We start from the raw sequence: 14,205 nt of genomic DNA, 5'->3' as shown, positions 1-14,205 counted from the left end.
ACGGCTAACCCGCGCCGGAAAGCTGTTAATATCATCTGATGTTGCTAACAAGTTATTTACTTCTGGTGAATGATTTTCTGCGCAGTTCATTTAAGATAGAATAACTAAAATATATTTGATGTTACGGAAGACGAAGGGTGCCTAATTCATTTCCCTCTCATTACTTATTATGTTACATTCGCAATCTGAGCACACGTATTATCCATAACCACACTTTAGCGCCACACAGATACGTGAATGAAACACATTGGAGTACAGTTTTAGACATAAAAACTGACCGCCGGCCGCCTGCCACAGAGACTAAGTCCGAGTCTATTCACTTAACGTAGCCAATAAAACTGACCGGCCATCAGCACAATCTGGCAACACTGTAAGATGCGGAAGCGTTAGGAGGAAGTGTTGTCTACTTCCGAGATGTTCTCGGATTGTGTGAGCCCGTGGTCCAGTGCTAGCCGGCACGGTAGCTCAGCGCGTTCGGTCAGAGAGCCGGTTGGCCTCTGTAATAAAAAAACTGAGTGGAAGGATCAACCACCGAACTTGAACAGGATGTCCTGCGACGTCCGCAACGACCAAACACAACGATCAATAATGAACAATAAGAAAAAAAAGAAAAGAAACTATTTTTTTTTTACCACATTTCGGTCTTAAGTTATGATTCTGATTGAGCATCGAAGATAATTCGCTTAACATTCTACCCACCAGCAACGACAAGTATTCCAGAAACAATTCCGCAGGACAGCTCGTGGCTGCGCCGCGATCATAACAGCTTACGCTCGAGTGTTTCCTCACGCTGCAGCGGCTACCGGCCACCGGCCAGACGCCACCCGCCGCCTGAAATCCGGCGCCGCCCATGTGAACGCGGCGCCACGCTGTCAGTGTATGTATCAACCGTCATTTTCGAATTTGAAGTTCTAGTTATCATCTTGGAGTTAAACATTCGATTTTGCATACTTGAAAATCATGAACTACAGTTAAGCATTGTAAAATTGAGTCGCAAGTGGAAAAAGGTGTAACACCTGAAACACAACGTTTATTTTTGGTATAACAGAGGGGTGAATGCAGAGGAGGCAGCTAGAAAGATTTGAACTATGTTTAGAGCGAGTGCTTTTGGTAAAAATACGCCAGAAAAAGATATTCCTGTTTCAACAAAGATCGTTCTGGCATGAATGATTTTCCACATTAAGGAAGTCTCGACTACTGATATATGTGATAGATTACCATTTAACCATCATGCGACATTTGCATTCAACAGGCAAAGTTCAGAAGCCTGGTGTAGGAGTACTGCATGCTCTAATTCGAAACAACAAAAATCAACGGAGTGACTATTATTGAACGTCATCAGGTCACTCATCGAGCATTCCTTTCGGTCGAAGTGTAAGAAAATCGAGCAACAAAACTACATCACCTTTGCTACTGTATGATAACGCACTATGTTGATTTGAGAAACAAAACAATCCAGGAGATTGATAGAAAAGTCGTCTGTCAGGCACTTGTATTGATAGGGAAGTCCTCTCTCAAGCACTTGTCCCTCTCGTCATATATTTGTAAAATTTCACCTTTCCCGCTCTTGATCGATCAACCGTCAAGGCAATTCATTTCTAGACGGAAATACTCTTAAAACTACTCTGGTTTAATGACATCGTTAGAACCAGTAGGTTTCTACAGGCGTAGAATTTGTAAACAACTTTAGCATTGTCAGATCGTTTTAGATATCGTGAAAGAAAATTCTGCTGCTGATTAATTTCTCTTTGATAATTACTGTTGCGTTTAGTAAACTAATGGAAAATGCAATTAAAATATTCACTGTACTAATACAAATTAAATTCAGCTTACTACAGAAACATCACGACGGCAGACTATCTTAATAAACCATTAAGTGTCTGTGAGACGATTGAACCTATTTTAACACGAATTAGTAGGATATTACCAACTTTTGACTTCGAAAAGATCTGTATTTATTTCATTTCCTGTACCATTCGCAAGTATTATGGAAATGTGACATTTCATAGGTAAAATTATGTATTCACAACAACAAAAAATATGTCGGTAGAAAACAAAAGTGGCATTATGAATTTGGCAGTACCGTAAGGTTTTCGCTCTGACACTAAGAGTTACTGAAAGTAGCAAGACGAATTTTGCTCGAGCGTTGTCTTACGATTCCCTTATTGAGTTTTTATCAGCCTGCTTGTAGCTGTGCTACAAAAGAATTAAAAATCTGGCTTTCAGCGAGTCGCGAATGGCGAACGAAAGCAGCTTGCACCTGTTAGCTAAGCATGTTACCTGGGAACTGGTTTTTTCCTAAACTGGGAAGACGTCCATTTGTGGTTGAATTGTTGGCAAATGTCAGTCAGACGTGTGCCGTTGGTCTAAGCGTTTCGGTGTGTTGAATTTGTACCAAAGATTTTTCTACAGGTTTTTTCTGCCCAAATAGAGAGTTGAAGTATCCCACCAGTATTTTCACGTCATCCTGGTGAATTTTGCTCATAATATTTTCGACTTGGTTCCAGAATTTTTCCCATGCATTTCTAAGCGCTACAGTCTGGAACCTAGCGACCGCTACGGTCGCAGGTTCGAATCCAGCCTCGGGTATGGATGAGTGTGATGTCCTGAGGTTAGTTAGGTTTAATTAGTTCTAAGTTCTAGGCGACTGATGACCTCAGAAGTTAAGTCGCATAGTGCTCAGAGCCATTTGAACCATTTTGAACCAGAATTTTTCGACATTTTCGGTGTTTTTCTTATTTTCGATGTTGGCGGGGACACGTGCATTGATGAGTGTATATTTTTTACTGTGGCTCTGAATGAGCATAGTCATAAGTCGCTTGTTGATGGGCCGGCCACGGTGGCCGAGCGGTTCTAGGCGCTTCAGTTCGGAACCGCGCGACTGCTACGGTCGATGGTTCGAATCCAGCCTCGGGCATGGAAGTGTGTGATGTCCTTAGGTTAAGTTAGGTTTAATTAGTTCTAAGTTCCAGGGGACTGATGACTTCCGGTGTTAAGTCCCATAGTGCTCAGAGTCATTTGAACCTTTTCATTGTTGATGGGTGTGATTTCTTTGACAGAGTTGATGATAGATCTGTGTTCGAGAAATGCAATGCCGAAGATTGGTACGCCTTTCGCTACCTTTTGTTGTATTTTGCTTTTGAAGACGCAATGGTTTCCCTAATGCAAGGTTTCATTGTCAGTTAGTCGTGGTTCTTGAAGAGCAAGGATGAGAATTTTTTGTCGGTGGATTTCTTTTGTGAGATTATTTAGTTTTCGTGTTTGGATCATTGTATCGATGTTTACTTTTAAATGTATGTTTCTTCCTTGTAGGGAAATTTACCAGAGATCTTCGATATTCTCTGCCGTGCTAACCTGGACTCCCCAGAATCCGAAAATCCAACTGCCGCCTGTCGACAGCCGGGTTGTGTACCACCTGGGGTAAAGTTGACTTTGCTTGCATAGTTCATGTTTGCTTGTGTTTCATTGGTTTGGCTTGGGTGATACGAGGACCGGACAGGACCAGAGGGTGTTGAAGCCTTTGAAAGCAAATATTTTCAGCCAAGCTCATTGAGCTAAGAGACGGTGACCAGAGTAGCGGTGAATTTCACTCAGACGTGTCTGGATTTTGGGTTCAACGGATTTGGTAGCCGTTCAGGATTGTGTTAGTATTTGGTTCACCCCTAGTATTTGATTTCCTCGGTACCACCCATATGGGGGAGGGTTTCCCCTATCCGCCACACGCGATTATTATTATTATTATTATTGTCATTATGTCATCAGCAAATCCGATATGGTGTATCTTCCCACCACTGAAATAGATGTGTATTGTTCGATTCAGTATTTCCATCACATAAATGTGGGTTATAATTACGTTACATTGCTGCTAGAAGACATATTTCTCACTTTTTCTTAGCCAGTTGCTACCTGTTACTCCACATACGAATTTATGTGCGCAGCATTGTTGAAATACAGACGTTCAAATTATCCGATTTCTGTAATTTCGTTTCGATACCAGATAGTTCTAATCGGATTCAGCTAGGCAGTCTTAATGTGGATATCTGACTACGACTCTCATCATGTGATAGACTGGGCAAATCACATTCTTAATCGGACTGTTGAATATAGATCACTTATCTCTGACAGGGCCTCAATTCTTAAACACTGTGGAAAATAATAATCCAATGTGCTTATTACAAATACGTTATTTAAATATAAATACATGGACTAACGAGATACTAGTTTATTTACAGAAGCAGAGCCCCATCCATCATAGCAGAGCAGTGCGTGATTGGTTTCAGGCCCAAGAGAGGATAAAGCTGTTGCCGTTTGTTCCACGATCATCAAACATCAACCAGATAGAGAATATGTGGGCAGAGGTAACAAGGCCATTGCTACGTGGATCTACAAAAGCAAGCGACCTTTGGACAAATATAGAAAACATATGTTGGGAAGTAAACCATCACGCTACACTGTCGACGACTTAATGAGATCAATTCCCTAAGCCTTCCAGAAATCTTACGTAATGATCGTGGGTGGGTTGGTTACTAAAAGTATAAAAAAATGTTCAAATGTGTGTGAAGTCTTATGGGACTCAACTGCTAAGGTCATCAGTACCTAAGCTTACACACTACTTAACCTAAATTATCCTAAGGACAAACACACACACTCATGCCCGAGGGAGGACTCGAACCTCCGCCGGGATCAGCCACGCAGCCCATGACTGCAGCGCCCTAGACCGCTCGGCTAATCCCGCGCGGCTACTTAAAGTACACTCGTCCACAAAACCCATGTGGACAATTATCTGATAATCGGTCAAGATTTGCTTTGTGGCAGCTCTTTACCATACAAGACCATTTACTTTCAGGCTCCTCCTTACAATTCTTGCAGTGCAAGGTAATTGAAAAAACTCGTCCACTCGACGCCAACTGAGGAACTGACTGGTGCATGTGTTGTTCAACACACAGTAGTTGTCAGCCTCACTAGAATCAATGACTGTGTGTCTGTGTGTGTGTGTGTGTGTGTGTGTGTGTGTGTGTGTGTGTGTGTGTGTGTGTGGGTGGGTGGGTGTTTTCGTTTTCATGCACAATCTGAATCAATACTATTAACATTAGAGAGAAAACCAACAATAAATAATTCATCAAATATGACTGTAAAGTATTTTAATGCAATGGGAAGTTACTAACTGAATTTTCACCCAACCCACGTCCTGCATATTACGTTAAGTAAGATGTATTAACTCCATAGTATCGTTAGCAGAGACAGTGCGCTCTTGTTGTCGAGGCTCGCGACAAGCGCAGCGATCAGCAGTGCCCAATGCCGCCGCGATTTGTTTATGTTGGCTGAGCGTGGACACTGCAGCAGACGCTTCGCCATAAACAGAAAGAAATCACCTTGTCTCTGACCGCAGTGAGCGGATATCACTGCCTGCGTGTTCTTATAGTAATCAACGTGAGACTCTACTCACAGGAGCCATGGAGCAATTGCAATGGGTATCATGTCATTAGTCATCAGAATATTAACCAGTGATGAAATGTCCACTCTATATGAATCCCAAGAAAATAGGAACCTTCTCACAAAGGAATGTGAGGTGATATCAAAATTTATCCAACATACAAAAATTAACTGCAGGGCTTTCATGTATGCAGTAGTAGCACACAAGGAAATATTATGTCTTGGAAGCGTATATTTCATTTCTTCTCCTCATTTTAACGCCCTTGTTTTAGTATGAAGTGGGAAAATAAACACGAAAAACTCAAGTTCCTGAGAAGCATGTAAGTCATTTCCTCTTCTCATATCATAACTTTTGTTTTAGTATGAGGTAAAAAAATAAACAGTTTAGGGTTCTGAAACATAATATGGCACCAGATTCTTATCGTAGGCGCTATCGGAAACGCAAAAAGCAGGGAGCTGTCCATTGTTTTGTCCAAAAGTCTGTTTCCTTTCATGCATTACTCACGTTAGGAGATTCTTATTTAAGGACTTGTGGGCATCAAGTTCTTCAGCAGAACAAGCCTTATGTTATTGTGCTAATTACGGTATGGAAAAAATGCAACAAAGACGAGTTCCCCTGGAGCACATGTCTGTATTCAGCAATGACCGCCAGCTGCCACAACACTTCACAGAATCCTTGCGGCGGGCAACACAACTGTGCGTGCACTTCAGACTTCATTCAGTAAGACGTCAGGAGATGGATGGAAACGTCAAATTAACGTTTCTTTCCGAGTCGTATTCAACCCAGAATGAGGTGTTATTAAGGTAGTTGAACGTTCTAGCAATTACACTTATATAATTCCAATATGAGTATTCAGATAGCCAAAAGAACCCGTTAGTGCGAAACCATCTGGAACTGCATTAACATCAAACTGCAAGAACTTGAGACAATACGTGGACTCTTCTCTTCGCTAGGTGACCTATTACTGATATTTAGGATTCTCACCTGCCTAGGCGTAATGGAAACGGAACTTCAGAGGCGCTTTCCGCTATTCTTGACAAACATGAGAAACTTGTAATCACTGCGAGTTACAACTGCGTGATGATAATGGTTCAGGTTGTCAGTAGTTGTGGTGGTGTTATGCTGTCAAACTGCTTACGGCAACGTTAATGGTGGCGCACATAATTTAGCGCTGACTACCTACCTAAGTAAAGATAGTGTTGTGGCGTCGTCGCTTGTCTTTATTTGGCCTCAGCTTGAGTAATCCGATTTAACGAACATAGTACTACATTCGCGGGCTGCTAATGATACAGTATGACCGCAGAGATCATCGTGCGGGTATTACATTAATTCTGCAATGAATTGCTTAAAAAATGTTACCCTCAGCTATGCAGCTGGAATGACTCATTACACAGGTACTCTATGTTGCACTTGGTTAAGTGATCAGTTCGCTGCAATCCTGCTTCTTCTGTTTGTAAATGCTTGTATACGTCAAAAATGGTTCAAATGGTTCTGAGTGCTATGGGACTTAACATCTGAGGTGGTCAGTCCGCTAGAACTTAGAACTACTTAAACCTAACTAACCTAAGGACATCAGACACATCCATGTCGGAGACTGGAGTCGAACCTGAGACCGTAGCTCTCGCGCGGTTCCAGACTGTAGCGCCTAGAACCGCTCGGCCACCCTGGCCGGCATACTTGTATACTGACCATTCGTTATTTGACTAAATATGAACTACAATCTAATTCGCATGTATATGGCATGGGTTAGCTCCGGCACGAAGGTATGACTAAGGATTGGTTTCCGTTGGAGTCCCGTTATTTTGATGGCAAGACTAATATTCGCAAATCACTTCTATTGAATCAAAAAACAATTGCATCTTAAATATCGAAGGACCGACGTCCGCACTGTCACAGCGCGTTGAAATACAGCAACGACAGCAGATGAAAATTTGTGACCGACTGAGCTTCGAACCTAGACCTGCTGCTTACTAGACAGACGTTCTGACCACTGCACTATTACTTTTTTTTAAAGTTTGAGAAGAATTTCAGCACCAGGTAGGCGGAGGCAAAGAGGGCAGGGGTCGAAAATCCGAGGCCTGGGCACAGTGTCTCCCCCATACCTGTCACTGAGCAGCTGCATTATTCACATGTATTCCATGTTTGCACTCATATATTCCTTTAAATTGTTGAACAAAATTGAAGTAGTAATTAAGGTAAAATAAATTACAGATTGTCGCCTCCAATCGCGTGCGATCCTTGTGGAACATAACTTATAACAGTGAACAGGGTGACGGAAAAATAAATAACAAACATTCATTCAGAAATATATTCACAATTTAAGTTATTATGCACTGGATGCATATGAAGTCTGTAAGGAAGCCATATATTTTTCAACAAATGGAAGAAGTTTCGGAGCCGGAGGGGGTTTGCCAAATTAGAACAGTTGTGATTTAAGAACCGACGTAAAAGAATATTCCAGGAATAAAAAAAAGTGAAAGAATAGTATTCTGCTTCTAATCAATAAAACTGTCCATCTCTTTGTAGCCCACATAAAGCAATAGATAAAATTTTTTTAAAACATTCCTTATATTTGTTATTCTTCTTCAGCTTAAAATGTTCTTCTGCAATATAAAACATGCACTCTTCTAAGTTCTAAGTTTTGTTTATTACGACGTACAACACAAACTGTCCCAGAAGCCACGAATAACTGTTATTCTTTGCGGACGGGTAACATTTTCAGTCAGGTTTAAAGCTTCAGTTATCGGTACATGACTTTCTGCGGTTCTGTGGATAATGCTAATTTCTTCCTAGAACAGAAAACTTTAGATGAGCCGCGGAGACCCAAATAATTATACAGGAAGTTTCAGGAGGAATAATAAATATTGTAGGAGGTGGTAGTATAGACAAGTTGCAGAAAAAATGCCATATTACATGTGTCCAATTTTTATTTCGTACATACAGCTGGGTTCAATGCATTTATGTTTCGTATGTTGGTCCTTACAGGACCCAGTTGTCTACATTTCCTTGAAAATGACTTCCAGCGTTATTGGAAGAGGTTTATTTGGCTACAGGAATGCCTATGTTCCTCCAGCATGACGGGGCTCCTGCAAATTCTAGGCGTCAGGTGACACATTATCCAAATCTAACATTTTCTGGAAGATGGATCATTAGATTTGGGCACTTTTCTTGGCCTTCAAGGTCCCTGGACGTTCTCTCTTTGGATTTTTGCCTGTGGGGATGGTTAAAGGCGAAGTCTACAAAGAAAAAGTATACCCAAGAGCCGATTTGATCGTTCGGATTATGAATAGTGCAGCCCTCATAAAAGAACGCAAAGACGACCTCAGAAGATCTAGACGTGGTGTTATCAAGAGAAGTCAAATGTGCATTGAAGTTGGTGGGGAAATTTTTGAAAATCAACTTTGAACGTCCTCATTTGCCTTTGAGTTTGTTAGGGTTACGTACACTCTTTGCCATAAAACTCGACCGGCGGCCGGCCGCTTCAGAGGCTAAGTCCGCGCCGATCGCAACATGGGACAAAAAAACTGGCCAACTCGCTAATTCTCTAAGTCCGGTTATCTGCACAATCTGGGAAACACTGTAGACTGCGGCACTTCCTGGAGGAAAACTTGTCTCAAGATAGAGAGACTCTAGGCTGATTACGCCTGTGGTCTAGCGGTAGCGTGCGTTGTTTCTGTTCATAATGTCAGTGGATCGAGAGCAGCTGGCATAAAATATTTTTATAGCCTCTTCTGTCTGAATGCTGAAGACGTGAATGTAATGGTAGCGCAGATTCAATCTATTTCGCTTTGTGACACACCGATATCAAAATTTTATCTAGTAACGATTTTGCGGCAGATTTCCTGCAGACTGTCCTCCTCTGGACGCCGTATGCGGCAAAGCTCCGGGATCCATTTGCTGGCTACTGGCAGCGGCCGTGGCGACAGCAGCGGCGCTGCACTCCCCCGTTCTTTATCGAAAGCGCCTGCTACCGCTCATCGCTTTTGATGATTTAAAACGCTTTATTATTAAACGTTGCTCCACAGAAAATTTCTACAATTTCCATTCACGCTCAAAAGCAACGGAGACAGACGCCCTGATTAGTAGGCGGGTAATCGGCAAGAGCTGAGTATGGCCCGAAATTAATTTTATAGACTGGGACGAAATTAAACCACCTCACTACATTCGATGAATTTATAAATGCTTCATATCTCGTTTCTTTTCCTTTCAAACTTAATTATTTGTGCAACTTTTGGTCAATGTTTGGATGTTTTCGTCAAGCCAGAGTGAGCGTCTGTGGTGTAAAGCGTATTACAGTTCTTGTTTCATTCCTTATGGTAAGTCTATGCGATAAACTGTGTGAATACCTTGCAATGCATGCTCTGTAGCAGTGCAGGCACACTGCACATTTGGAGTTCCATGTACGGGTTCATGAAGTATTTATTGTTGATCGGAAGTGATAGTTAAGGTCATCAGATTTCAACCAGAAAAATTTGTCGTTTTGAAGGTTTCAGAGAACGGAAAGGAATTGCTAACGCCGGTGTTAGAAAACGTCTACAGTTAAATGCTATTGCAAAAATTTAGAAGATGGGAACTATATTAATGAACAGGTGCACTTCATAAACAACCTTCCGACATGTTAGACCTATATGACGAACAAAGCTCAAATTTATATCGTTGACAGTCGGTTTGAATCTTTTCAGGACCTATTTTACAGTGAAGCACCTTGGAATTTGCAAAGCAGGAATCCATGATATTAACTTAATTTACTAAGTCGAAATCGGACGAAGATTGATGTTTAAAGGCATTCTTCAGATTTCGCATAAGAAATTTTTACTAGCAGTTTGCAACTCCATTAATTACAATGGAAAATAAAAGGTTGTAGTCAGCGGCTTCTACCGTGATTCGAACTTATAGTACAAGCACTGCAACGCACAAGGGAACCTCTGAGCTAACGACGCACTGGCGGCCAGAGGCGGACTATAGTCACTGCGATGTTGCCTGAGCCTCAAAACGCAACCTTAAACACACAAACAGAGGAGGTGGAGATTACTGTTTTAACATCCCGTCGACCACGATGTCATTAGATACTTAGCACAAGCTCGGATTAGGGAAGGATGGGGAAGGAAATCGGCCGTGCCCTTCCTAAGGAACCATCCCGGCATTTTCCTGAAGCGATTTAGGGAAATCATTGAAAACCTAAATCAGGATGGCCGGGCGCGGGATTGCACCGTCGTCCTCCCGAATGCACACACAAACAGGTGTTACTTATGTGAAGAACGCCGTTCTTGGAGTCCAGAAATTAAATATACTTTCTAATTGTGTCATCTTGCAGTGGATTATATCGTACGAGTCTTCGATGTGGAAAACGAATGTCAAGTGAATTTAGCGAGGTAACGCCGACCTACACTCGGAAGTAAATGCACTATCAGAGTGTTGACAAATACTTGCTACGACGCTGCCATTTCTCGGCTCTCTGACGAGGCAGCTCTTCAGCGAAATGCTTGCCGTGATTCTCCGATACGGTTCTTCAGAGTGGAGACGCGCGCGCACGTTTGGTTTTTATGCGGCGTTCTCCCCTGATGGTTTCTGACGTCGCCTTGTGGGCTATGTATACATATGAGACATTCAATTATCATTAATCCAGAATGATACAAGTTTCAGCTTCCGGCGTGGAAGAAGGCTGTTGACGCCGACATTATATCATTTCAACGTAGGGAAAGCAAAACGGATCATTCAATGTTTCTCATTCAACATAAAGCATGTGAGATAAATTTCCGTGACATTCATAATCATCTAAAAATACAAACGAAGTAAAAATACACCGGAAGCTTATTCGAATTGAATATAATGTAAGATACCAAACGCTTTGCACCTCGATGTCGAATTTGTCCACTTGCAATCGTTTGCAGCATGCACATAGAATGTCATGATTACCACGAGAATGAAGAAATATGTTGGTAAGGATGGAAGCAAGAAGAGACGTAGTCAACAAATATTCTATTCCTCATGGCATTCATTTCATTTGACACGTAAGAAGAGGTAAAGCGGGAATTTACTTTCGTTAACACGAAAGATATGCCGCACATATTGATAACGAGGAAGTCTGCGTCTTCATACGTTTCCTCCTTGAAATCGGTATGCTCTATTATATACTAAGTAGCCCGATCATTGTTTCAGTAATGTTACCTTCTTGTTTGACCCCGTAACGATGAACAGATTCCAAATGCATGTCTCTGCGTTAAAGTAGCTGTTCGAACCCTTCCTGGGTTGCTTTTTGTGTTTTATTGCTTGGAATTCCTGAAGCAGACCACTGTGCCTTCCCCCCTCGTGGGTTAGGTCTCAAAACTAAACCGCTTTGTATCCAATGCCATAATTTATTCATACAGCATCAGCATAAGACTCTTCCGAGTGAGAGAATGACAATAACAATCGTAACAAGAACAAGCAAATAATGAATGATGTTTATTCCAACGCAGAACGAGAATGGCTTTAAATATAAAAATCTATATCTATATCCATATCTATTGATCTTTGAGTTGGCACAATGCAAATATATTCTTAGCAATTAGTTACTGAATTTAGTTCTGGATGTTTGCAGAGAAAAGGAAAAGTCGGTACTTCTCGCTAGTGTAATATAATGTGAACACGACTCAAGCAGGTCCTCAAGCAGGCACTGCTGCATTCTGTTCCCTGACATTGCTCTGATGACGGTTAATGCAGATAGTTCCGATTATGAAATACAAAACGTATTGTAGGTTAGTTCCTAGGATAGTAACATTGAATTTGCGTTGTAGATGGCACATGAACGTGATGACTATCCATATTATTCATCAATATAAAAAGACAATATTTTGGGAATTTAGCGGGATTACTCAAAATGAATTCTGAAATTGGGTGACTGACCGCACAGGTGCTAAACGTCGTCAAGAGCATACGATGTCCTAATCGCATTAGGAATATGAAGATCGTCTTCGACAGCTCGCCACTTTCACATTGCTATCTCCACCCTACTCCAGACAGCTCTCGGTGGAGTTGCACTACGTTGCCGATGTTATGGAAGGCCTTCAAACCGACAACAGACCACATATTGAAAAATACAAGCGAATTCTCTTGCAGCGTAAGCTTATTGTAACTAATCTAAAAATTATTGGGAGGAACATTGTCCTATTCAAAAAAAGTAAAATGTTACACACTATTGACGTCAAACGGACATTATCTATGTCCTGTCTTGTGTCCTACTCATCTATAATATCAAGTGTACTATGAAAATGATTATATATAATGGATTATAAGGTAATGCATTGATACCAGATGGTGGGGGCCAGCCGATGTGGCCGTGCGGTTCTAGGCGATTTTATATTTCTTTCGTAAGTGCACTCAAAACTAAGAAAGTCATTCACAGGCGTTTTCGTGCCTCGCCGATAGTCGAGCACAACATACAAATAAAAATAAAAAAGAATGTGCGTGTGTGTGTGTGAGAGAGAGAGAGAGAGAGAGAGAGAGAGAGAGAGAGAGAGAGAGAGAGAAATAAAAAGCAATGAGAGAGAGTGTAAAAAATTGTTGTAAAGAAATTGAATCATGGTATTTAAAGAAATCTTTCTTTAAAATGACACGTTCCACATCATTACGAAATGTCGTATTCATGATCTATGGAACAAGAGTTAATCTAATGTAATATAATCTAATCTAATCACATCATATTGATGATTAGCCATGAAGAGTCGTGAATTACCGAAAGTTTTGCCAATACCAGTAATCAAATCTAAACTTGAAAATAAAAGACGACAATTTTTGTAATAAACCGTGACTCCTATCAAGACCCTTTCATCCCTGTTATCTAACCACGAAAGATGTCTGATATACCTCCATTCTGAAGTAACAAAGTGTGCATGCATTTAAAGATGAAGTGCATGATGTGAAGTTCTGTGACGGAGATACGAACCCAACACGTAATCCGATTGTTAACTAAGAAAAATCAAATGTTACGTATCGGTTTTTCTTACGAGCCGCTAGGTGTCTGAATCTAAAATAAGGATACAAACTTTTGTGCCTAAGCGACAATCGAACTGCACACCTACCGTGCATCCACGAATATAGCTTAAGTATCAGTTGCTTACTCATGAACAATAAGATGTGTGCGTGTTTGACCAGAAATAACGACACCTGTTGCGATTGTTGGCAACACATGAACAGACATTGAAGTTGCGCGTTAATTTTCACTAGCAGGTGGGTGTGCACTTGATAAAGCTAGAAATGAAATTATGAATATTTTTGTACTGGATCAGGTTTCAGACCCACATACTTACCTTTGGAGGAGACCTAGAGAAGATTGCAGTCTTGGGAAAAGGAACGAAATGACTGAACTATACTATTCCGAGAGATTCAGATCCTCGAAAGAGGAGAAACGAATTCGAATCACAGTCCAGCACCAAATTTTTAAACGTCTCTAGTTCAATCAAGTACAAGTAAAATAAGAGCCCTGTCCCTTTAAATGGCTATCGGTTCATCAAATAAAATAAAATTTTCTAATGTAAGTAAGCTTACTGGCGACTGTATTTCTTTTTACCATGACTTCCGCTGTGTCATTTCCCAACGTAAACCGGCTCTGCCCAGTTGTTAATGAAGGAACGTGATGTTTAATGCGGATTCTGGATTATAACGTCTTTCTCTTGAGGTTACCAGAGGTAAAATAAATCTGTTTGTGCCTCTTAAAAGTAAATGCCTGAACCCACGCATTGCACCTGTGATAGCTCGTTCCACCAGACCATTGTGGCCACATTACCCAGCCC

This window comes from Schistocerca serialis, chromosome 8 (assembly GCF_023864345.2).
Source record: "Schistocerca serialis cubense isolate TAMUIC-IGC-003099 chromosome 8, iqSchSeri2.2, whole genome shotgun sequence".
NCBI lineage: Eukaryota > Metazoa > Arthropoda > Insecta > Orthoptera > Acrididae > Schistocerca > Schistocerca serialis.
Note: the sequence above shows the minus strand (reverse complement) of the source record.